The sequence below is a fragment of the Passer domesticus genome, chromosome W (assembly GCF_036417665.1).
Source record: "Passer domesticus isolate bPasDom1 chromosome W, bPasDom1.hap1, whole genome shotgun sequence".
Lineage (NCBI taxonomy): Eukaryota > Metazoa > Chordata > Aves > Passeriformes > Passeridae > Passer > Passer domesticus.
Genome location: NC_087511.1, coordinates 4,341,625 through 4,366,808, shown reverse-complemented (window position 1 = coordinate 4,366,808; position 25,184 = coordinate 4,341,625). Strand labels below are relative to the sequence as shown.

Here is a 25,184-nt window from a genome sequence, read left to right as displayed (position 1 = left end):
TGGAAACAAAACAGGTAAAAGAGACACCCAGAGAGAAAGCTGTAAAGAAGGAGAAAGTTCTAAAATGAGAGTAAGCAAGCATCTGTCCAAGACACAGCATGATCCCAATTCAGAGTAGACCTATGACACAGAGACCACATCCTCTGAAAAAGTGTGCATGACAAAGAAACTGCAAAAGAGCATGCGACTGGCCCAGAGAGAGACCACACGCAACCCAAAGAGACACACAGATGGAGAAAGAAAGAGCATGTGATCCAAAGAGAGAGTGTGTGTGGGCCCAAGAGAGAGCATGGCATGGAGAAAGGAGTATGACCAAGACAAATAGAAAGCAAACGTGTCCCAGAGAGAACATAAGCACAGCCCAGAGAGACAGTGTGAAATGGATTGAACACAACCTGAAGAAAGATATAAAGTGCATGCGACCCAGAGACAGACACAGAAAAAGTATGATACAGAGACCCAGTGAGAGAGAATGTGGATGAGAGGAAGAGAGAGGGGGTGTGTGAACCAGGCAGACATAGAGCATGACCCAGAGAGGAAGTGACCGAGATGAGAATGTGACCAAAAGCATTCCCCACAAAGACTGAGACAGAGACAACATGTGATGTGGGGGAGGAGGGGGAGAGACAGAGCATGATGGGGGAGACAGCATGATGGGGGGAAGGGGCATGATCCAGAAAGAGAGAGCATGTGTGACCAACAAAGAACAGCCCATAAAGAAAGAGCATGTGAGTCAGGGTGTGTGTGTAAATTAGGGAGCAGTAGTGTGACCTAGAGAGAGCAAGAGCCAGAAAGAGGAAGGGAGGGAAAGCATGTAAGCTGAAGGAGGGGGACACCCATGACTCAGAGCAAGTGAGAGCTTGACCCAGAGAGAGAGATGGCAGATATAGTCCAGTAAGAGTGGGTGTAGCCCAGAGAGAGAGAGAGTGTGTGCATGGCCCAGAAAGAGGAGTGGCTCAACCCAGAAAAAGAGAGAGAGCAACTCACAAGGGAGGGGGGGTCCAAAAGGAAAGAGAGCTTGAGAGAGAGAACTTGTGTGACTGAGAGGGATAGGGGATGATTGGCAATAAGGAAGAGAAACTGAGGGGGAGAGGGAACCAAATGGAGGGAGAGTGCACACAACATGGGTGGTGGTGTGCAGGGGATGGAGGGGGCAATCAAGAGAGAAAGACAGAGGCAAACCTAGAGAGAAAGAGAGGGGCAGGTGGACCTAGAATGAGACCTAGAGAGAAAGAGAGGGGCAGGTGGACCTAGAATGAGACCCAGAGAGAAACAGGGTATCCAAGAGAGACACACAAAGTGCACCAGAGAAGTTGACCCTCTCATTAGCAAGAGGATGACCCAAATGAGAGGTATGGCAACCTATGGATAGAGGGTAACCCACAAAGAAGGAGAGAGAGAGGAAGAAAGATTAAATGAGGGCAAGAAACATCAACCAAGTGGGAGTTGGGGTATGGAGGATGAGGGAAGAGAGAAGGCAAGCCAAAAAGAGGATGGGGAGCAAAAGGGAGAGAGGTGGCAACCTGGAGGGAGAGAGATTAGGTGGTACAGAAGAAGAGAGATACCCAGATGGGGAGAAGGACATGAACAAGAGGTAAATTGAGATAAAGGCCAACCTGAGGACATGAACCTAGAGAACCCAAGAGAGGTTGACCCACAGAGAAAGAGTGAGAGGGCAACCCAAAGGAGGTGGGCAGTGATGCAAAGAGAGGATGAACCACAGAGAGAGACAGACAGAAAGAAGCAGAGAGAGGAAGAGCATGGATAGCAGAGACAGAAAGAGAGGTGGAGGAAAGAAGGGGAGGAGGGTAAAAGAGGGTGGGAGTGGGGCAAGAGGTAGAGGAGGGGGGCAAAGAAAGAGTGCAGGTGCAAGAGGAGAAGACCCAGAGAGTGGTGCATCAGGAGGGGTGCCAGTGTAAAGAGAAAGATGCCCAAATGGTGTGAGAGACACATCGACACACAAAGAGGGGAGGGTAAGAGAGATGAAGTGAGAATGAGAGGCCAGCCAAGAATATGAGGCATACAGACTAGGGGAAGAAAGTGAGTCAAAAAAGGGATGGGTGTACTAGAAGTCAGCCCAGAGAGAGAGATACGGCCCACAGTTGACCCAAGGAGAAAGGGGGGGGGGGGTAAGGGGAGTGATACACACGATCCAGAGAAAGAGAGCAAGACGACAGTCCAAAGGAGGTGTCAGCAACCTATAGAAGGCAACTCACAGAGGGAATGAAAAAGCACAACCCAGAAAAGGCAAAAAAAGAGTGTGGCAGGGGAGAGGGGAGGGAGAACAAGAGTGCCAAAAATGGGAGAAGGGAGGGGGGAGAGAGACCCAAAGAGCAAGAGATCACACAGGTCCCAAAAAATGTGGCCTAGAGAATGAGAGTCAAAGCTTATGACCCAGAAAGAGAAAGCATTTGACCCAGAGAACAACAGTGCAATTTCTTTTGAGGGAGAGCTCAAGCATAATATATGATTACAATATAATATCAGGTTTGGCCATTACAAGTTGTGGGACAACACAGTCAGGTTAGACGGACAGGGTGATAGCAAGGGCCCTTGGCATGTTGCACTGAGATGTGCTGAGTACACTGCAGCATCCTGCTGGGGGACTTCAACCACCCCAACATCTGCTGGGAGGGCAGCATGGTGAGCTGTAGGCAATTCAGGAGACTCCTTGAGCCAGGTAATAGATGGCCCTACCAGAGGGGATGCAATGCTGGATCTGATCATCACCAAACACAAGTGAGCTAATCAGGGACATCAAGACTGAAAGGCAGCCTGGACTGCAGTGATCATCTATTGGCAGAGTTCACAGTACTGAGGGATATGGGTGAGATGAAGAGTAAAGTTGACCCTGGACTTTAGAAAAGCAAACTTCTAGCTCTTTAGGGAGGCAGTCAGTGAAATCCCCTGGGAAACTGCCCTCAGGGACAAGGGAACAGAACAGAGCTGGCAGATCTTTAAGGGACCCTTCCATAGAGCACAAGAGCCAGTGATCCTCAGGTGTAACAAGTCAGGAAAGGAAGATGAGCCCAGCATGGCTGAGTCAAGATCTGCTGGTCAAGCTAAATGGCAAGAAGGAAATCAATGGCAACATCTCTTCCCTCACCTCTCAAGTGGGTGGACAGCAGGATGGGGACTGGGGGAGCAAAGCCCCTCCCACTGTAAATAAAGATCAGGTTCACGACCACCTGAGGAACCTGAATGTACATAAGTCTATGGGACCCAATGAGATGCATCCCAGAGTCCTGAGGGATTAGCCAATGTAGGTGCCAAGCCACTCTCCATGATATTTGAAAATTCATGGCAGTCAGGTGGAGTCACAGGTGACTGGAAAAAGGGAAACATTGTACCCATCTTAAAAAAGGGTAGAAAGGAGGACCCTGGGAACTACTGACCTGTCAGCCTCACCTCTGGGCCTGAGAAGATCATGGAACAGACCCTCCTAGAATCTGTGCTAAGGGAAAGTTAGCAATAGCAAATATATGATCGCTAGAGTGAGCATACTAAATGGAGAAACCACAAGTAAGAGAAACCTAGTCTAACTTGGACAGAAATTTAGAGCAGCTGACCTGGCACAAGAGAGTGCAGGAGGGAGCAACAAAGAAGGATGTCCCCCGAGAGAGTGCTACAAAGACAGAGAGAGGGAGGGAGCATTCACAGCCACATATGACATACAGGGAGACCGTAACCCAGAGATGAAGAGCAAACATGACTGTGGGTGAGGGAGAGCAGGCAATTATCTGTGAGCCTCAAAGACATTGCAACCAAGTAAGGGAGAACGTGTGCCATCACACCCAAGAGAGGAACAGCATGCACAACCTAGAGAGGGATAGTGAGCACAACCATACACAAGGTTGAGCAACAAGGAGCACATGGCTATGAGAGTGAGAGGAAGCAAACAAGCAGCAGCTTATGAGTGCAGCCACACATGAAGAGAGCAAGCACAATCATGAGAATGAGCAAGGAAGAGAGGATAATCCATGACAGAGACCACACACAACTGTATGTGAGAGGAAGATTGCAACCTAGATAGAGAGGGGGGAATGTGACTGCATCTGAAGAAGAGTGGGAAAGTGGGAGAGTGAGTGCAATTGCACATAGTCTCATTGAGAGGGGACACACAAAAGTGAGAGGAGGCACATGACGGCACAAGAAGAGCTTGTGATCACACAAGAGAATGTGGAGAGCACATATGACTACCCACAAGGAAGAGAGAGAATGAGCATGACTGTATGTGAGGTTGATCAAGAGGGAGTACACAAGAGCAAGTATATGTGCCTGACAGCAAGAGAAAGGGATCAAGAGAGGACAGGGGAGAATGCAAGGAAGAAACTAATTGACTTACCAGCATGAGCTTTGAGTATATGGGTTTTCAAGTGGCTGTTGTAAGAAGACTTAAATGGACAGAGCTTGCAACAGAATGGCTTATGATGTCCATGATGAGTCTGCATATGGCAATCCAGACTGATCAAAAGACAGACAAAAGGAAACAAAATAGTAAATAATTTTAGCTATTCCTTCAGATGCAAGCCAAAAATCTAGTAACAGAAATAAATTTTAAATAAAAGAAGGCTAGGCTCAGCTATCTTTCTCATGCTGGTTCTTTATATCCAACAGATCTTCTTATAGAACAAGGCAGAATCTAATCTGAGGAAGAAAGAGATCTGTGATCAATTTTATCACACAGAATGCAAGCCACTTAAACTCAATAGGGTAAAATTACTATCAATCAAATTATATCAAATCCAGACTATTGTGAGAGTTACTTAAAGGATAAAGGCTATTTGAGGAAAAACAAAAACAAACATGAAAGAACCCAAACTGAACAATAAAAATACTAGTAAAGGATTTTTCTGTGCAGTTTTTTTTTTATGAAAATATGCCCTGTTTTCTTCTCCTAAGTTAAGGAAAATATTTTTCTTGCTCTACTGAAGAAATCTTCATTTGGTTACAGCAGCAAAAGCAGATTAGACAGCATAGTCTGGGGGGAAGGTACCAGCAAGCTGTCTATAGTCAACGATTTCTAGGAGTAAGAGGTGGCAGTTTCAGATGTAATGGACAGGGAGACCCTGCATGAAGCTAAACAACAGAAGAATGGGTGAAACAGATCAGATGGTATCTTTCTGCAGGGGAAATCAGCAACAGGTAGTGTGACATTGAAGGGGGTAAGAATTCATCACCCATCTCCATGGCTTCAGATCAGGATAGAGGCATTTCCAATACAGCCTTGTCTTAATTTATGCTTTGTGATATAAGAGTAGTCTGAGCCTGTTCATATGAAGCAGTGAAACAATAAGAAGGTATGGAAAAGTTTGGAGAGGGTTGGTTTATTTATCATCCCTCCAAAACACAATCCTAATAGTTCCAGGCATACTTTAGCTTTATTTCCTATTCATTGATCTGAATTGTCCTGGGTTTTTTTCCACTGAATAGAAAGATCTGGATCAAATGGAGTCTACTCCATACCCTCACACTACAGAGGGTCTCACATGATCTTTAGTTTCACACTGACAGAGCCTGAGCCAAGAAAATCCCTGTTTACCATTGCTAGCACCAAAGTTTGTGTATACAAAGATCTAATGATAGCAAAACAAAAATCCCGACCATATATCCAATTTCAGGGTTACTTCATAGAAACATTATATTATCATAAATCTAACAGGAAATTTGTGGTAAGTTAATTTTTTCCCCATTTCTCTGGAGTACCGGTATGTCTCCTAAATAAGAGTGAACATTTGTGGTCAGTATTCCATTAAAAAACTCACATTTTAAATAGATGATAGAAAATGATCTGGTATAAACTCAAATCAGATTACCAAACATGTATAAAATGCATATCTCAAGCTCAACACTGACTGGAACAACTACCCCTGGCATATCAGAAGCTTGTACTCAGAGCTCCTGAGGAAGAATGCAGATTTCCATGTTACAAGCAAGTTACTGCACTGAGCTGTAAGAGGAACACCTTCTTACACTCTCAGCTACCTTTACAGAATAGGTATGAAGCTCTGGGTACAGTAGATGAAGGAGATGAGATAGAAGAGGAGGAACCTGTGCAAGCACTCTCATCAAGGTGAGATCAACCAATCCCTCACATCAAGACCTGCTTAATGCACTTGACCAGTGTTGAAAAGAAACAACAGCAAGTAATGGTCATCGGTGACTTTCTCCTGAGCCAAATGAGTCTCCATCGGCAGACTGGATTATCTTTTCAGGGAAGTTTGCTGCCTCCCTGAGCCCCAAATCAGAGATGTAACCAAATCACTGATGAGCTCAGTACTGCCTTCAGACTATTACCTACTCCTTCTCTTTCACATGGGTACTAATGACATTGCAACAAGAAGGCCAAGGTCAATCAAAAGAGATTTCAGGGCCCTGGGAAGAATGCTAAAAGATTCAGGAGAAGAGGTAGTGTTTGCCTTGATTCTCCCAGTAATAGGGAGAGTCAATGGAAGAAACAGGCATGCCCAAAACATCAATATCTGGCTCCAGGACTGGTGCCTCCACCAGAACTTTGGTTTTTATAACCATAGAAGAATCTACAAGACACAAGGTTTGCTGAGGCCTGATGGGATCCACCTGCCCTGATGGGGGAAATGCTTCTTTGCTCATAAGCTGGCAGGACCAATTGAGAGGACCTTATACTAGAAGTGATGAATAAAGGGGATACCATCAGAAGAGCTGAAGCTAAGCCAAGGGTTGGCATGGCATTGCCTGAATGGCAATGCTAGTGAGAACATTTATGGTCCTCCAGGAGCTTTAGGCGCATATCTGAAATATTGACTCCCTCAAAAGCAGAGAGGCCCTGCAGAGAGACCTTGACAAATGAGAGTGCTGGGCAATCACCACGAGGGGAAGTGGAGGGGCAGCACTGGTCTCTTCTCTCTGGTGACCAGTGACAGAACCTGAGGGAAGGGCTGGAGCAGTGTTGGGGAGGCTTGGGTTGCATATTCGGAAAAGTCAATGTGGAAAAAGGCCAGTGTGATGTCCACCTACAAGAAGGGCTGGAAGGAGGATCCAGGGAACTAAAGGCCTGCCAGCCTGACCGCAGAAAGAATTTCTTCCCAGAAAGGGTTGTCCAGCATTGGAATGGGCTGCCCAGGGAGGTGGTGAAGTCACCATCCCTGGAGGTGTTCAAAAACTGAGTAGATGGACCACTTAGTGATATGCTTTAGTGGGCATGGTGTTGATTGGTCAAAAGTTAGACTTGATGATCTTGGAGGTCTTTTCCAACTTTAAGTATTCTATTATTCTAAAAGAGAAGGACTTGTGGGAGATGTGATGGTAGGTGGTTGTCTTGGCCTCAATGATCACAAAATGGTTGTTTAAAATTTTCAGTGTAATGAGAAAAAAAAATGTCAGCAGAGTTGCTACCTTGTATTGCAGAGAGCAAACTTTAAGCTATTCAGGGAGCTACTTGGCTGTGTCCCCTGAGGGTCTACTTTTGAGGGCTTAGGGGTTCAGGAGTCCCGGTCAGTTTTTAAGAAGCACCTTTAAAAAGTACAGGAGCAGGCAATTCCACTGTGTCAGAAGTCAAGCAAATGCGGCAGAAGACCAGCTTGGCTGAACAGGGAACTCCTCATGGAACTCAACAGGAAAAACAAATGCTACAATCTCTGGAAGCAAGGTCAGACTTTGCAGGAACATTACAAATCTGTGGTTTGTATACGCAAGGAGAAGGCACAAAACCAAAATTCAACAACAGTTGAAACTGAACAGGGTAGTGCCAGACAAAAATGAAAGTCTTTTTAAAGAACATTAATAGCAAGAGGAGGTCTAAGGATAACAGAAGCATAGAATCATTTAGGTTGGAAAAGACATCTAAAGTAATTGAGTCTAACCAGTAAACTAAAACTGCAAAGCCCACCACTAATCCATATCCCCAAGCGCCACATCTATGTGACTTTTCAATCCCTCCAGGGATGGCAACTCCACCACCTCCCTGGGCAGCTTGTGCTGTGCCAATGCTTGACAAACCTTTCCATATAGAAGTTTTTCCTAATATCCAGTCTAAACCTCTGCTGGTACAACTTAAGGCCATTTCTTCTCATCCTATTGCTTGTTACTAGAAAGAATAGACCAACTCCCACCTAAATAGAACATCTTTTCAGGTAGTTGTAGAGAGCAATAAGTTCTCCCCTGCACCTCCTTTTCTCCAGGCTACACCTCCCCCAGCTCCCTCAGCCACTCCTAATCAGACTTGTACTCTAGACACTTCACCAGTCTTGTTGCCCTTGTTTGGACACATTCCAGTGCCTCAATGTCCTTCTTGGAGTGAGGGGCCCAGAACTGGACACAGGATTCAAGGTGCAGCCTCACCACTGCCCAGTACAGGGGTACAATCACTTCCCTAGTCATAGAATCATAGAATGGGTTGGAAGGGACCTTAAAGATCATCTAGGTCCACTTCCCCTGCCATGGGCAGGGATGCCACCCCAATTGGGTTGCTCAGAGCCCCATTCAACCTGACCATAACACTTCCAGATATGGGGCATCCACAACTTCTCTGTGCAACCTCTGCCAGTGCCTCTCCACCCTCACACTAAAGAATTTTTTACCTAACATCTTATCTAAATCCCTCCTTTTAGTTTAAAACCATTACATCTTGTCCTATCATTATCTGCCCATGCAAAAAGTCTCTCTATCTCTTTCTTATAAGCCCCTTTTAAGTACTGAAAGGTTGCAGTAAGGTCTCCTCACTCTTCTCCAGGCTGAACAACCCCAGCTCTCCCAGCCTGTCTCCATAGCAGAGGTGCTCCAGTCCTCTGATCATCTTGGTTGCCTCTTCTGGACTTGCTGCAACAGGTCAATGTGCTTCTTGTGCTGGCAGCCCCCGAGCTGGACACAGCACTCCAGGTGGGGTCTCACCAGAGCAGAGTAGATGGGGAAAATCACCTCCCTTTACCTGCTAGCCACACATCCTTTGATGAAGCCCAAGATGTAATTTGCCTTCTGGGCTGTAAGCCCACAATGTTGGCTTATGTTCAGCTTTCTGTTCACCAGAACTCCCAAGTCCTTCTCCACAGGGCTGCTCTCAATGAGTTCTTCTCCCAGCCTGTACTCGTGTCTGGGATTGCCCCAACCCAGTTGCAGCACCTTGCACTTGGCCTTGTTGAACCTCATTAGATTCACATGGGCCCACTTCTCAGCTTGTCCAGGTCCCTCTGGATGGCCCCATCCTTCAGGTGTGTCAACTGCACTACTCAGCTTCATGCCATCTGCAAACTTACTGAGGGTGCACTTGATCCCTTTGTCTATGTCCTTGATAAAGATATTAAAGAGCACCAGTTCCAAGACAGAGCCCTGAGGAACACCACTTCTTACTGATCTCCATACGAACATTGAGCTATTGACCACAACTTCGGTCAGAGGACCACAAGTGTAGGAACAGTGACTTTCCATTTGTGGACACTGAAATTTTAAAGGATCAGTTGTATCATCTAAATGTTCTTAATTCCATAGGGCCTGATGAGATTCATCCTAGAATACTGAAGGAGATAGTGGATCTATGGCAGGATCCATCTCAATCATCTACCAAAGGTCTGGGGAGTTTAGGGAGGTCTCCACTGATCAGAAGAACAGTCCTGCAGAAAGGGATCTGGAGGTACTGGTCAGCAGCAGGCTCAATATGAGCCAGCAGTGAGCCCTGGCAGCCAAAAGGATAAACCTCACCCTGGGGCACATCAAACACAGCAGAACCAGCTAGTCAAGAGAGGTAATGATCCTGCTGTATTCAGCATTGGCACGGACTCACTTTGAATACTGTGTGCGGTTCTGGGCCCCACAATTTAAGAAGGAAGGTCCTTGAATTGCCCCCAGAGGAAGGCAATCAAGCTGGTGAAGAGGCTGGAAGGCATGTCCTGTGAGGAACAGCTGAGAACTCTGGGTTTGTCTAGTTTGGAGAAAAGGAGGCTGAGGGGTGACCTCATGGCTCTCTATACAGCTTCCCAAGGAGGGGAAGGGGAGAGGGAGGTGCTGAGCTCTTCTCCCTGGGATCCAGAGACAGGATTCATGGGAATGGTTCAAAGCTGTGTCAGAGGAGGTTTAGACTTGACATTAAGAAACACTTCTTTACTGAGCAGGTGGTCAAACCCTGGAACAGACTTCCTGGAGAAGTGGTCAATGGCCCAAGTCTGTCAGTGTTTAAGAAGCATTTGGACAATGCTTTAACAGTATTCTTTAACTTTTGGTTAGCACTGAAGTGGTCAGGCAGTTTGGGCTGGATGATTATTGTATGTCCCTTCCAAGTGAAATATTCTATTCTATTCTATTCTATTCTATTCTATTCTATTCTATTCTATTCCATCCCATCCCATCCCATCCCATCCCATCCCATGCAATCCCATCCCATTCCATTTTATGTCTGGGGCTCCAAGGAATAGCTGAGGCTTCTCACTGAGGATGAGGCAGAGAAAAACTGTCTCCTTGCCTGCAGGAGGTGTGCACTAGTTGAAGAGCTGTGTTACCATGTTAAAGGAGCTGCAGGAGGTCAGACATCTGCACAACATCAGAAATAATGAGAAAAACATTCTTCTCAGAGATCCTGCACAGACAAGAGCCAAAACTCTGAATTGCACTGGAGAGGCAGCGAGTGTCTGTGTTTATCAGGTTGGGAAATGGAGACTACCAAGATGGTAGAGGCTGGAAGCTTGTGATATCTGGCACTGGGAGGATGGGTCTTGCTTTGCCAGCAGAACTTCAGCAGAATAAGTTCTATAGTTCTGCATCTGACTGCAGATGAGGGGCTCGGAGCTCTGTCCAATGAAGCATCAGACCTGGCTGCACCTGAACCATGCAGCAAGAACGGGGGGGAGGGGTGAGTCATCGTAATGGGAGATTCCCTTCTGCAGGGGAGATGTCAACCTGACCTTCTGTACAGGGCAGTTTACTGCTTCCCATCAGCTCAGATCCAGGATATTAATGAGAGATTGCCAAGGCCTGCCCAGCCCTTGGACTGTCCTGTTGCTCATCCACATAAGAACTGTGCTGTGATACTGACAGAGATGCTGCTTTTCTAACACAAGGGTTTATAAATATTTCTTTTCTTGTATTTTCTTTCCTGCATACTTTTAATTACAGAACAGCAACAACTTCATCCAATTTAAGTGTGTCACTGACAGCACTATCAATGCCTATGTTAAACAGGCACTTGAATCTTTCTTCTTTGAGGAGAAGGGGGGTGGACATAGAATGGGGGGATGAGACATTTCTCCCCCAAGAGGCTACAGAAAACATGTGCATGTGTTTGCCAATCTAGGATGCCAGTAAAAAAAATGCAATAAACCTAATTTCTTTGTGGCAAGCCATTAATAAATCTGATTGAAAGAACTGTAAAGTTTCCTAGCTGTAGGCAAAGAAATAAGTAATGAGGAACTTGATTATTTATTATGACCATGCATTTTTCAAGGGTCAAGTCAGATAAGGGGTAATTTCTCAACTTATTTCAAGTATGCCACACTGATGTTAAGACTATGTTCATAGACTGAAATTGCATAATGCAAATTAGAAATAAATAATCTAAATTTAAGATTGGTATGTGATAACTGTTCAACACTAGAAATTAAGTCTGTCTCAATCAAATAAAAGTCACGGTTCTGTTTAAAAATAAAGCAGTTACATGGAAGGCTAGTAAAAATACTTTTTCCTCTATGGATTATTTAATTTCATGCATTTGACAGAACTGCATACGTGGTGGACATCTTTTGTTTGGTGTGCATTTCCCCTACACACAACAAAAAGAGAACTCAAATTTGAGAAGATATAAAAAATGAGACGTTTTATAGTCACAGGCAATGGTAAATAGTTTGGGGCCATAAAAAAAATTTAATTCCTGAGAACAGAGAAAAATGTGGCTTGAAATCAAATTGAGTGTGCTCTCCTTCAATGTCAACCAATGTAAAAAATAGCCATACTAGTCTGTGCTTCTGTTGAAAACAAGCCATAACTTACTTGTGCCTGAAAGCAGAGACAAAGGAGCAATACTGGCAGCTGTACTTGTCTTCCCAGGTAAACACAGCCAGAGCCAAATGACCCCTCTCATGAGATCGCAGACCCTGCATAGACATCAAAACCCGGTCATGCTGGCTGCAGTGGTAGCCCCCAGGCCTGGTTTTATCTTCCAAGGATGTTCCATATTCAGCTTCTGTAAATTCCACAGGTTCTTTGGCTCCCTCAAAACCCTCCAAAGGTGTTCTTGAAGAATCTTCAGCTTCCTGCTAAAAAACATATATCCCCCCCCAAAGCCATCAATTCTGTCCTTCAGTCTCTCCTATGTATTAACTTTAATATGTTTCCCACTGCATTCACTTTCTAAAGGTATCCCTACCATACTCCACTAATGACTTTATGCATAAGAGTTTAGTCTTTAATTATATATATATATATATGCATGCACATTAAAAAACAAATGACCCATTTCTTAGTCCCTTTCCTAAGTGTTAATTAGCACAGCAATCATTTTGCAGCAACGTTAAAACTGAAAAGCATATTTATATCATGTTTTTTGGGTCTTGTATTTTAGTTTTTGTTCTTTGCTGTTGAGCAAGTAGTATCTACTTGCTCAAAAGATGATATTGACCCCCTATAAACTTTACTTGAGAAGCAGAGAAAGAGCAGGAATCATATGATAGAAGGGAAGTGCCCCATTCTGTTAGTAGTATTGGATAAGCTAAAGGAAGGACAGTGCAAGCTCTTAGGTACAACTGTTTAGACTATGATGGACTCAGCAACTTTACACAGCATGCAGTCAATGTCATGAAATTGGCATGCTTTATGTCACACAGAATGCAGAATGAGATTTTGCTGAGTACTCACTGCAGCAAGAAAAGGAGAACTGCATAACCAGATCCTGCAACCTTATCACACCTGAACTCCCCCTGTACAGTCTGTCCTCAGACATTCTAGGTGGTCTCCACTTGCATAGGGAGGAAACAGCAGCACATTTACAATTAACCACTTAAATTGGACCCCTGGCTCAGCTGGATATTTGCATATGCATTTGCAGCACTATAATTTCACTTTTGCATATGGGTTGGAGAAAAAAAAAAAAGGAAAAAAGCCCCCACACCTTAAGAGTCTAAGAAAGCAGAAAAGTAGCCCAGAACAGCTGAGGGAGAAGCTCCTGCTCATAAATCAATTATTTCAGTCATCTGTGATAGCAATTCCTTTGTGTCAAATAAGAAATGAGAATTAAATAGTTTTTGTGCCCCAGATGAAGAGCAGAAGAAAATCAATACATATTAAAGTAAACAAAATGTGCTGCAGAAACATGAAAAATTATATTAGAATGTCATGTTTAACTGCTCAGAATGTCCAGTCCAAAACCCATTTGTCTCCATGGGAGCCCTCTGTGGGCTTTCAGTTAGGCCTTAATATCAAATACAAAATGCTGCCAGTTCACAGAATTCTTACCTTTACTGTAGGTGACACAGAAGAAACATTACCATACTGGACATGCTTACAGAGATGATTACAGATGGCTCGGAGTGTTTGATGAACTTCTACACAAAATTTACATTTATAGCCTACTACTTTCCTCTCCTTAGGGTTTGAAGCATCTTCCAAGTGTCCAAAAGCCTATTGAAGCACACAAGTATTAATCAGTTGCACTAATGTAATACTGAAACATGCTTTGAATATCACACTTTTAGGAATATACTCAGACTAGCGAAATAACTTTTAGTGTACACATATGTATTGGGTCTGGTTGACATGGAATTCATTTCCCCATAGTAGCCCTCAAAGTGCTGTGCTTTGCATTGGGAGCTGGAAAGGTGGAGAGAACACACCAGTGTTTTGGTTACTGCAGAGCAGCACCGGCATAGCATCAGTGCTGTCTCAACATTCCCCCTCAACCCTCAAAGACCCTTAGTCTGGGGGTGGGCAAGACCCTGGAAGGAGATATAGCCAGGACAGCTGGCCCAAACTGACCAAAGGGGTATTCCATACCATATGACGTCTGCTAAGATATAAAAGCTAAGAGAAAGGAGGGGGGGCATTCGTTATTACGTGTTGTCTTGCAGAGCAACCACTACACATGCTGAAGCCCTGCTTCCTGAGAAGTGGCTGCACATCGCCTGCTGATGGGAATTAGAGAATAAATCTTTTGTTTTCCCTTGTTTCTGTGTGCAGCCTTTGCTTTTGTTTTATTAACCTCCTTTTATCTTGACCCACAAGTTCTTTTCCATGTTATTTTCTTCCCCCCTGTCCTGACGAAGAGTGGGAGTGATAGAGTAGTTTGGTGGGCCCCTGGTGTCCAGACAAGGTCAACCCACTGTGGTAGATTGTTTTTCTGTTGTAATCTTAAGGTGTTCCTTATTGTGAGTTTATAGTGGTTTGTTCCATGTACCCCATTCTGTTTCCCCAATGTTTTTGCCCTGAAGTTGTTTACTACTATTTTCCCACCTAATCTTATGTCATTCCCCATGTCAATCTCCCTTGCACCTCCCTGATTTCCAGACCCTTCCCTGCCAATCCTGGAAGTACTGCCCTCTTCTCTTGTTCATCAAATGTAACCCCACCCCTTTCTCTAAAACCTTCCTTGTCTAATCACCCTTCCCTCAAAGTTCCATTGGTGTGCCAAGCCTGATCCCCTCCCATGTTATCCCCTATTGGTAACCTAGAATCTGATCCCCACCCTACGTTCCTCCCCTGCTGTTCTACTACTGGTTATCCTCCCCTAGTACCCTCCCCTGTTCTTAAGTTGCTGTTACCCTGTTGGAGTTTTGTCACTTGTCCCTTGACTCTCTCGGAGATTAAACCCTCTTGAGAACTTATACAAGTGACCCTTCTAGTCTCCTTTGTTCTGGCTTCCTCGACTTGGGATTCCTATCAGCAGCTGCACAGAGCAGCTTTGCTGCCTCTGGGAATTAGGCAGCCCTGCTCTACTGCCACCCAGACCGACCCGAGGGGCGGATAGGGGGCAGCCACTCTTGGCAAGGACCAGGAGGTGAAGGCTAGCCAGAGGATCACCAAGCGACTGCCTGTGCCAACCCACTACAAAATTCTATTGTGCAAAACTTCAACCTCAATTTGCACTGAATTCTATTTAAGCCCTCAAAATAGGTGGATAGGATGTGCACAGAAAAAAAAACCCTTGAGTTTCTGCATAATAGCAGTCCCCTATAAGACCGTTCATGTTTAACTTACAATACCAAGCCATGGTCTTTCATGGTTACCCCTCCCCCCCCCCCCTTGTATGTTTTTCTACAGAAAGTAGCTACTCCAGATGGGGAGAAGGGTACAGAAAAGAGTAGCAGAATTTGGTCTTCTGTTCACAGGAACACTTGCCCAAAGCTTGAAGTTATTGGATAGCTGCACATAAACATCAAGTTCTTTACCAGAAAATGTACTGAAATAGATAAAATTGAGAAAGGAATTGCTGTGTTATTTAAAGGTACATTGCTGAGCAGTGGAACGGGATATTTGCTAAAAAGGTCTATGAGAAAACAAACAGCAGCCTTGCAAAACATACAGATAGCCATCCATAAGGGTGGGAGAAAGGAAGATAGGGAAAATCCTGAAGGAAACAACTGGAAGGAACAGAGCTTCTCATGGACCCTAGGTGGAAAATGAAAAAAATTAAAGCAGAATACGTAACTAATTTATAGAGCCCATTGACACACTGAGTCACTCATTAACCTTCATTCATTTGGCTGTTAAAGTGAACATGCAAGTGGGTATTAGTAATAAGGAGCCTCCTGGGGTATAGAAGAACAGCTTTTGGTTTGTTTTTTTCCCTGGTGAGAAGAAGCAGAGAAGGAGACCTGACACATAGATCCTTACCCTCTCTTGTTTGAAATATGTAAAAGCACTATCTACATATTTCTGCTTGCTCAAAAGCTGTTTCCTCCTCTCCTGACGTTTGGCACGCTTCTGGAATTCCTCATTGTGACTATTCAAGTGTGAGGTCAGCTCTGCCATGCTATGCAACTTAGTATCACAGTGCTTGCACTGGTAGCTATCATTATGAGAGCAGGTACCACTTCCCAGTATGGTAAAGTGTCTCTTCAAATCCTTGCTGTGGTGATCAGTGTAATGCATGCACAGCAGCTCTGCCGTGCTGAAGGACAGCTTGAAACATTTTACGCATCTGAAGGGAAGCCACTCATTTTCCTGAGCCTTGCTCTCCACCTCAAACTTTTCAGAGTTATTCCTTTCCTCAGCTGGAGTTGACTTTTCATGTTCATCTGTTATATTATCCTCCGTGAGCCAGGTCTCATAAGCTCTTGGAGTCCTATAACACACCCAAGATAGCTCAGCTACGTTTGGAGGCATAAAAATAAGCAGGATGGCTTCTGCTGCAGTGTTGGAAACAAAAAGGTTTAATAAAAGGCAAAATAACAAACAGAAAAAAAACAGCCAGGTGCAAGAGATCTTTCTCCTGGTAAAACACCTCACAAAGGCGATTAGTTTCTTTGTTCTCTTCTTTTTCTACTAAATTGCCCAGGCGGGACTTTTTGGTTTCTGTCCAATTAGCTACCCTTAAGCCTGAGGTGAAGTTTCCAAGGTCCTATGATGTGGCTTTTCACCTAATCCTGGAGAGAAATTTCTGTGCTTCTTTCCTTTTTAAGGGGACAAAGGATAGTTTTGTCACTCCATCAACAGGGGGCACACTCCTACATTCATCAGCATACACAGGAGTGAAGTAGTCCCCCAGCTTGCTCGCATGCTGCTTCTTAGGGATGACACCAGGGTGATGTTTCATCTAGTGGGACACAATACCTTTCTTGCTAAAAGATTGAAAGGAACAAAGTGAGCACTTCCTCTTTTCCACAGCCCTCCTCAGCTCCTCACTTAACTGAGGAGTGTCCTCTTTGGGAGGAAATGGAATGATCACTTTATTGGGTTTGTCGCTTACTGTCCTGGAGGCTGCTAAACAGTTAGTGTAGTAAGCATCAATGTCATGTCTTTTCTGGTAGTGTGGTGCAAGCCCTTTGTGGATGCGGTTGGTGTAGGAACACAGCACGCATCTGAAAAAGTTGTTCTTGCCTTCTGGTTGTGCCCGAACATTATTATGTTTGATGTGGTAGGGCCTGGCTATCCCCTTCCGTGTGGAACAGAAGTATTTGCAGAGCTGACACCAAAACACTGTGTGAGATACTAAGTGAGAACTGGAGAAATGCAGTGCTGGGGTAGAGATTTCTCCAACACTATCAGTAGCAATTACTGGGGAGGCCTTGATTTCAGTTACCATGTCTGGCTCCACTGAGGCAGACAACTTAGGTGGTGACTTAGCAAAAACATCAAATTCAGGTTGATCATGGTATTTCTCATAGTGAATTTTGAGCTTCTCCAGTGTGCTGTGGGTATAAGGGCATAGTTTGCACCTGTATGCACCATAGCCTTGCTTGAAAATCCTATTCATCTCTTCTATGTCATTCTGTGCAACATTATTCAACTTTTCCACATCATGCACTAAGTCTTCAGCAGTGACCTTTACTGATGGGTGACGTTTCTGGTAATGTGTGAGGACAACATGAATGCATGTGTTAATGTATGGGCAATGTCTGCACTTGTACACAGCCCCTGGGTTAATGTCTATGCCCTGTGCAAAGTCAGCAGCTTTCACTTTCGTGCCGGGATGCTTTTTGCCGTAATGTGTCAGGAGGCCATGCAAGTTATTGTACTCAGACTGGCAAACTGTACACTGATATGGAGTGGAGGAGATGGCAGTGTTTCCAGAAGTCAGCTAAATAGTTTTTTCATGGGAAAGACTGGGGTCCTCCACATCCTGGTCCATCTGTGATAGTACCTGTTTTTCAGAATTAATCCTGGCCTTAACTTCATCAAGTTGTGTGCCAATTTTCTTAGCAGCATCTTTCTCCTTAATGATTTCTAACAATACAGATTCATCCACATTCATAGTCCAATGGTGAAAAGCCTGGTAGTGATTAGTAATGTCCCAAATGGAAGATGCTTCAAAAATGCAGTCTCTGCATTTATAGGTCATTGCCCCTGTTGGCATCACTAGGGTAGGAGGGGAAGGATTTGGACCTGCCCAGAGTTTAGTTGTCATATATGTATAGTCAACATAATGCTCAGGATGTCTCCTTTGGTAATGCACAAGCAAACCACTGGGTTCTGTATGCGAATAAATACACCATTCACAGTGATATCCAGCTTCTATCAAGCCATCCAAAAATGCCCATCTCAGAATGGATGTGACCATGGCCTTCAAATTTGGGTGGTCTTTCTTAATATGCTTTCTCAGTGCATAGAAATAAGGTCATGTGTAGCTACACTGCCTGCATTTGAGGGCTCTCAACTTTATCCTGTCCTGTTCAGTGCTGGAGGTGTGAGCAGACTGGCTGCCAGAGGATTTCTTGTGGTTGCAATCACAAAGGCTTCTAATAGTGGCTATGTGCTGTCTAATCACATCTGCACTGGCCTTAAAATCATGATGCTTCTTTTGATAATGGATGAGCACACCTTTTACAGTCCAGTTTCCATAATCACAGTGCTGGCAGAAAAACATTTCATTCTCAGGGGGATTCACAGAGTTCTCAGAACTGCCCTGGCTCAACTGCTGCACTGACACTGACATTTTCTGAATCCCAGGTGGCAGCTCACCAGCCTTCATCATTGCTGCAGTAGGACGGTGCCTGCCTGATGTACTTGGCAGTGACCTTTGTTAGAAATATAGGTAGTAATTCGTGGAGATAAATAGCATATAAATATATATATGTGAATAGAGTAAACTGGGGAGAGAAAAGGGGGGGGGGGGGAATCCCTTCGTTCCCTTTAGGTTGAGAAATCCAACAGGATGACGAGATCACGAGACCTCGAAACCGCAGCAGATGGACATCACAGCATTTGCATCCGAAGAGAGGAGCATCCATCAGCACCAATGCCAGAAGACACCAGGTGCTGATGGCCCAGACAAGATGCCTATCTGTGGGGACCAGAACAATCAACACCTCGAATCTGAATGCCAGATTCCGGGAACCAGGGAAATGGACCATTCTACCCCTGGATGAGGCTTTGTCCAGAGAAAGAAACCAACTTGAATATGAAGAACTCAGAATGAAACAAAGACTTTCTGCCGTGAGCCAAAAAAAACTGTATAAAAACTGCTACCTTGAAGCAGTTGATGTGGACGGGGAGGTCTAGGTGCCAGTTGGTCCTTTCCTCATGTTCACCCGCATCACTTCCCGGGGGTGATACGCTGTCCGTTTTGGTGGTGGCTGTCGAGACTGTTTTTATGGTCGCTAAATAAATTTTGTTTTTCATATTTTTATTAAAATTGGCTAATTTGCATTTTTTATTTATAAGAACCTTTATTTCTGGATGTCTTTTCTGGTAGTGGACAAGCACTCCCACAACTGAACGGTTGTTGTATGAACAGTGCTTGCAATAGTAGAGTTCAGGAGCAAGGTTTGGGAGCAATGGTGGGGAAGGTGGATGTTGAGAAGACAAGTTGGACTGTTTGGGGGAGACAAACACTCCCATCTCAAAAGACATTTGAGCCAGGGCAGACCCCCTGTCTACAGATGCTATATGCATGGTCTTCTGAATTATAAAATATTATGCTTTTTCTTCAGGATGTTTTTTCTGGTAATGCACCAAAACTGAATGCATGTTAGGGCTTGCAAATAAGCACACATCACAGTCATAAACAGTCACAGAACTGACCGAAGGTGCCTTCTGATTTTTATATTCAAGACTAAAAGCCTTTGTGGCACTTTTGTTAAAACTTGCTGGCACAATAGTCCCATGAGCCACAGGGGTGGAGGTTGCCATAGTTTTTGTAGCAGAATTCAAGATCTCTCTCAGTGTTTGAGATTCTGAGTTTAGCCCTTCTTGCTGCTCAACAACATAGCTTGAAAATATTATTGCATTGTTAATTTTCACTATTGGATGCATTCTTTGGTAATGTCACATCAGGCCTCTAACATTTGGGCTAGTGTAAGAACAGAAATGACAGTGGTAGATCAGATCAGAGTGATCAGAGTTCAATATATTCATAGCTTCAGGGTGATGCTCTCCATAGTGTTGCTGCAGGTCTTCAAAGTTTGTATAGTCAATATAACATTCAAGACATCTGTATACTACACTGTGATCATTTGGATCCAAGATATACTTAAAGCTGAATTTTATGTAGGGATGCATCCGTTGGTAGTGGGTGCTAACACTCCTGGCAGATTTGTTGCTAAAATCACAGTGTTTACGATAGTAACACCTGCCAGAGTCATTAATCTCCACATTTTCATTGTCCTGGTGAGGGTCATTTATATTTGGCTGGCTTCCTAGAACAGAGGCATTAGGGCTCTGTTGATTTTTCATGCTAATAGAAGACAAATAATCTTCCTCATCTTCAGATAAAGTGAGCTTGATCTCTGCTCCACTGGTGGAATTATAATCGTGATGCATGTTTATGAAGTTTGCATCCTTCTGGGAAACATTAGTCTCCCTCCCCCACATTTGCTGGGGTGCATAAGAACTAGAAATCTCCACCATTGGTTTTGCTTGTTTTTCTCTGTCTAATTTCACTTCTATCTCCACATCGTCTTCTTCCTCTTCCTCATAATCCTTTACATTAATCACAGCATCTTCTTGCTGCTTGTTTTGGTTTATTTTGCTCTGCAGGTTGCTTGCTATTTCATCAATTCTAGTTCTTTTCTTCACTGGTGCAAGATCCAAAGGGCAGTCATTTGACACCTTCCAAGTGACCCTAGCCACAAAGTTATTTTTAGACGAGAGACCAAGAATTGAGGTCTGGCTTTTCTTCACTGTGCTGACCAAGGTGAGACCATCTGCCTCATTCTCTTGTGGCATGTTGGATGGCAATCCATCATATTTTGGTAAGTTGTCACAAAATGAGTGTTTATGCTGATGAACTCTGAGGCCTTTCAAAGTAGTGGTAGAATAGTTACATATTGTGCACTTATAAGGATTCTGTGAATGGGATTGAGGCAACTGCTGCTGTTGCTGCTGCACTGTTTCCATCATCCTAGCTGACTTTCTTCCATTTATATTTCCACTTTCATAAGAAACCATGCTGTCATTCAAACAGGAGACAATGTTTTCACTCTCAGAATTCACAGTGTCCCAGTCTGATATTGTACCTGCCTGACATTGCCTATGAGCTCCAGGCTTTAATGAACTCTTACAGGTGAAAGGACATTCATTGCATTTGTATACAGTTGTCTTCCAAGACAGGTGGATATTCTCAATGTGATGGGAGATACTTTGGCGGTGCATTGTGAGGAAAGGACAAAAGGAACATTGGAACCTGTTCATGTATCTTCTAAAGGGAATCCCTTTTGTTTCCAACAGTTTGTTGCCATCAGATCCCATCAGTTGCTCTGCAGATATTCCTGATGTCTGGTTGTCCACTGAATTCAAGCCACTCTTGCTGTCCACTTCATTTAGCTCTTCATCTGAGCTGGAGTCACTTAACATACTGCTTGTTTCCAAGTCTGCAGACTGTGTCATGTCAGCAACTCCATAGTGGTGTCTGTCAGACAAATTAACTATGTCCAAGTTGTGAGGTAATTTGGACTTCATTTGATGATAAGACACAGAAGAAAACTTAGAGGATATAAAAGAGTTGGGCCTGATAAGGGAATTGTTCATAGAGCTTCTGACATTTGAGACATCAGCATTCAATATATCATATCCTGTCATATTCATAGAGATATAAGTAGAGTTTGGGGAGGCATTCTGGGCACTCTGCATATCAGGCACACTGGTTCTGTCTTGTTCCTCCCTCAAACTTGACAGAATTTTTACCATGTTGCGGTGCTTCTTCATCATATGGTCACACCAGTGCTCCCTTCTAAGTGTCTGGTAACTGCACCATTCACAGCAAAAGTTGCCTCTGGACTTTGTTAGAGGTTTGACCATGGACTCCAAAATGCTCTGTTACCTCTTCAGGCAATTCCTTGCAGGGTTCCTGCACTGGCACAGAGGCAGATGTCAATTCAGATACAGCAGAGGCAGTAGTAGGAGTTAAACTCTCTTTGGCATTGTTTTTGTGATACGTTTTCTGGTGCTTAATAATCCTTGCGAGCCTTGGTGATTTGTAGGTGCAGAACTGGCAAGAGAAAACTTTGCCAAATCCCTTGTGCATCATGATGTTATAATTTAAGGATCCAGCAGTGTGTGACCCTACTGAGCTCCCCCCAGTCTGTGCTCCATGAACCTTTAGAGTGTGCTCTATGAGGAAGTTTTTAGATTGGAAGTAACTGTCATGGTTTGACCCTGGCACAATGCCAGGGCCTCCATGAAGGGTATATTTTCAAAATGGTGGCTGTGAGATGTGAGCCGGGAACAGAACAAAGCAGGCTCTCATTCGGGGATGGAGGGAAAAAACATAACACTTTATTTATTACAAATCTAGAAAGGAACACATACTAAACTAAGAATGAAAACCTTCCAGATACCTTCCTCCTCCCTCTCCCTTTTCTCCACAGATTCACCACCCCTCAAATTATCAACCCTCAAATCCACCAGGGAGAGAGGAGTCCCCCCTTGCCTCATGGGCCTCCCCCAGAAGCACAATTAAAACTTCCTGTGCTTCCGTGTCACCCATGGCCCCACCCAGAGAACATCGGCCCTCGTGACTTCTCCCCCCCCATGTCCAGTGCTCTCACCACTGGACACGGGCCAGGACTGCCTTTAGGGCTCCCCGTTTAAAGATGCTCCACCCACTTCCAGAAGCAGCAGTCTCTCAACTTCGGGACACCCGTCCCCCCCCAAATTTCACCCCCTGGGGCCGAGGGGCCTCATGAACAGAGATCCTCCTCTCCGTGGAGACAGAGGGCATCTCACACCCCCTTCAGCCGTCTCTGTTCACGCCGCTGCTTCACTCTTGACTCCTGGGTGTTGCCTCCCCCTAAATACAGTCTCTGGGTCACAGGGAAAAAACACGGGTCTGTCCATGGCTATACAAGAAAGAGTCCAGCCCAAGGCCACTCCATCATCTCTTCCACTCAGGATTCTTCTCTCTTCCAGCTTTCCTCACGCTTGCCCATCTCTCATCTCTCTCTCACCTCATCCTGATTCAGGAGGATTCAGTATTTGTAAGGTTTCTATTAGTCTACAAAGGGGTTAAAATCTTCAACTCTGCCTGCCCAAGGACTCCCACATCTGCCGGGCACCTTCTCTCGACGCATCCCCCGCTTCTGGCCGGCTGAGTTGCCAGCACAATTTCTGTCTCTCTCTCCGGGGGGGCTGCCCAGACATCTCAATTCTCATCAACCCCTGCATGTTCTCCTCCACCTCTGCACCTTTTGGGGCTCCCGGCCTCCTCCCTGTCATGGCCTCCCCCTCCCCCACCCAGACGCAGCTGGGCAGGGGAGAGGCCAGACCTACTCACCAACGCCGGATTCCCAAAGAGCAAGTTCTCTGGGAATCTCCTGCTTTTAACCCCCGTGTGTTCTCAGAGGCGTATCCAGATCCTCAGTGGCCATATCACATGCCAATTTTGAATTTGGCCACTGATTGGCCCGACTTAGACCTTTCCAAAAACACATTTCCGGGCCAAACCATGACAGTAACGCACACAAAATGTGCACTGGAAAAATATGTTGGTTGGTTTAGGATTTGGAGTGATATGCTGACCATAAAAGCTTTGGCTCTGGCTACAACAAGTTCCAGTTCCCATCTGAGTTGTTTTATTTTGCCCTAAAATAAGAATTAAAAAGTAAATATGTAAATAAATAAAATTAGACTTTTTCTCTCCATCTACCCTGTATGCATATGAATATACACACATCTTAAACACATAAATCACACTAGGATTCCCTCATTTATTTATGATTAGACCTATGCATACAAGAATGGTCAGAAAACTAACAGATGGTACGTAATTTGGGATAGACAATTTCCAAAATAAGCTTCTTGAAATAAAAAGGTCCACTAATAAAGTTCAAAACTTTTCTAGAGCTCATGGTGGTGTAAAGAAAGTAAAAGAAGCAATATGATAAAGCATGTGAAAAATAGCAAGACAACAAATCCACACATTTGCATTTATAGAAAAAATCTGTCTGTAACTAAACATCATCCACTTTACTATAGTGGTAAAGGTAACAGTTTTTAAAAACACACTGAAGCATACCAATTAAAATGCACTGAAATAAGTCACATGTGAGATAGGAGCTTGGGGTTCAGGCTTACCTGCTATTTCATCTGCAATTGTAAATTCATCCTTTACAAAAGAAAATTCTATCTCAGTCTGGTTGCTAGCATTCATGGAGCCAGACCTCAGCTGGCTAGGGTTTTCCTCAGAGACATCTGTTGGCTGCAGAAAAGCAGTATGAACATCCTGAATGTGAGCTTTTAGGTCTTCATAGGATAGAGCTTGGAAATCACAGCCATCACACTGCAGCACCTCCATGGTTCAAGAATTATCTTTTGCATTAGAAAATTCTGCAAGAAAAACAAGGAAAGGAAAAGAAAAAAAGGCAGGGGTTTGTTTTGGTTTTCCCTGTTTGGTTGGGTTTCAGAGGGGTTTTTGCTTGTTTTTACAGAAATTTCCTTCAGTGAATTCTGAAAATATATCAACACCAAGTTTCCTATCACTATTGTCCTGGTTTCAGCTAGGATAGTTAATTTCTTCTCAGTAGCTGACTCAATGTCTCAAGGACTTAATGATTTCCAGAAATTCCATAATTAATGCAGTCTAAAACTCAACATTTAAAAGGCATCAAGGTAATTTTGAGTCAAAGAAAGACCTATTTAGGTAACTTGCAGGTTGCTGTTAGCAATGCTATAGTCAACCTTCTGACAAATGACTACTGTTTCAATGGACTTTGTCCTTTAGGCTTTTCCATTACTTGGGAGGGAGCTGTTGTTAGGAAGTCTGTTTCTCTAGCAGCTATATGCTAGAAGAACAACCACATTATTCCCAAACATTCATTCACTGGAACTTACAAACAGACAACAGGACAACAGTGGTTTTTGCTTCTATAAGACTCATTCTAACCTTCTTGGAAGTTGAGAAAGTCCTGTCAGTTTCATTAGCAGCTATTAAAAATATCAAAAAAACAAACAACAAACTTTAAAATGAAAACACTTGTCTTTCTTTTCAAAGTCTTGTAATTCCTGACTTCAGTGGAAAACATAAACATAATTGCAAAGTGAGATCTAAATCTGTGTATTGAAAATAGAATGTTGTACATTGGAATTAATTCCACCAAACACCAAGAACATCTCCACTTTTAGTTATAACTCTGTAAGAG

General features: G+C 44.1%; 1 pseudogene; it reads right to left on the bottom strand.

Annotated features, from left to right (window-relative positions):
• Positions 1-24,340, bottom strand: part of LOC135289193 (zinc finger protein 462-like) — a 92,336-nt pseudogene extending 67,996 nt beyond the window's left edge.
• Between the last annotated feature and the right edge of the window lie 844 nt (positions 24,341-25,184).